Below are 1,611 nucleotides of genomic sequence, written 5' to 3'. Positions count from 1 at the left end.
GAGGCTCATGCACATGGGGTCCACTTAGGGTTGATGTGTTTTTGTTTTGTTTTAAATATATTTTAAGAGAGGAAGGGAGAGATAGAAACATCAATGATGAGACAGAGTCATTGATTGGCTGCCTCCTGCACGCCCCCTACTGGAGATCGAGCCCGCAACCCAACCCGGGCTTGTGCCCTTGACCAGAATCAAACCCGGGACCCTTCAGTCCTCAGGCCGACGCTCTATCCACTGAACCACACTGGCTAGGGCAGGGTTGATGTTTTTATCGAATAATTATAATTCAGTATGGCAAGTGCATACCACTTACCAGAGGTGATGGTCCATGGCAAACACCTTGCAGGGCTTAATTCTCCCCAAAACACATACCAAGGGAAATCCTTAAAACTTTTTGTAAAATTCAAAACCGAGTTATTCCTCGGCTGTGCAACAGGTGGGACCATGGTGTGCATACGATGTGACGAGGACACAGGCTCCTCATTTGAGAAGATCCTACAGTTTACTTCACCTGAGTTGTACTTTAATGACAGGAAAGACTTGTCTATTTTTATTTTTTTTAATCCTCACCCAAGGATATTTTTCCATATTTTTAGAGAGAGTGGAAAGGAGAGGGAGAGACAGAGAAAAACATTGAAGTGAGAGAGACACATCGATTGGTTGCCTCCTGCACACACCCCAACCAGGGCCGGAGATTGAGCCTGCAAACGAGGTACATGCCCTTGTCCAGAATCGAACCGGGGCCCCTCAGTCCTTAGGCCGAAGCTCTATTCACTGAGCCAAACCGGTTAGAGCAGTGGTCGGCAAACTCATTAGTCAACAGAGCCAAATATCAACAGTACAATGATTGAAATTTCTTATGGGAGCCAAATTTTTTGAACTTAAACTATATAGGTAGGTACATTGTTATTAACTTAATTAGGGTACTCCTAAGGCTTAGGAAGAGCCACACTCAAGGGGCCAAAGAGCCACATGTGGCTCGCGAGCCGCAGTTTGCCGACCACGGGGCTAGGGCAAGACTTGTTGATTTTTGTCATGAGGGGAAAAGTGTAACAATAAAGGATTTTAGCAGATAAGCAGATTGCCCTGTCGTGGACTATAAAATGCCTCTTAGCATTGATGGAAAATGAAGCCCCTCCCCTCCCCCCTAAGAAAGACAATACATCAGCATTTCAGCCAACACCTCAGCCCAGATGTGCTCGATGTCTTTTTATCTGCGAAGGACCTGTGTCCTCTAATTCTCACCCCGCATTCCTTCTGTTATTTACAATGAAAGGAAAGGCCTGCAGCTTTGAGGGTAAATCCTCCACATGTAGATTTCACACGGATTGTTCCTCTTGCCTTCACTTTGTGTTGGAACTCACGCTTTCTTACGTCTCAAAAACGGGCGGCTTTGGCCCAAACATACCTGGTAAGCTGGCCTGTTTAGGGTTGATCTGTAGACATAGTTTAGCCCCAGATCCTGGCATTATCACCCGCTGTGGAATTTCCACCCAAACCTGGAGCGTCCAGAAAAGCAAAAAGCCCCCAAGAAGGCCCGCTTTTCCGGGGAGATGGCCTGCCAGGGGCATTGGGCAGGACGGTGGAAAAGAAGCTGGGGTGTGGGGGAGGTGG

The sequence above is a fragment of the Myotis brandtii genome, unplaced genomic scaffold, assembly GCF_000412655.1.
Source record: "Myotis brandtii unplaced genomic scaffold, ASM41265v1 scaffold308, whole genome shotgun sequence".
In the NCBI taxonomy this organism is placed as follows: domain Eukaryota; kingdom Metazoa; phylum Chordata; class Mammalia; order Chiroptera; family Vespertilionidae; genus Myotis; species Myotis brandtii.
This window is presented reverse-complemented; position numbering follows the sequence as displayed.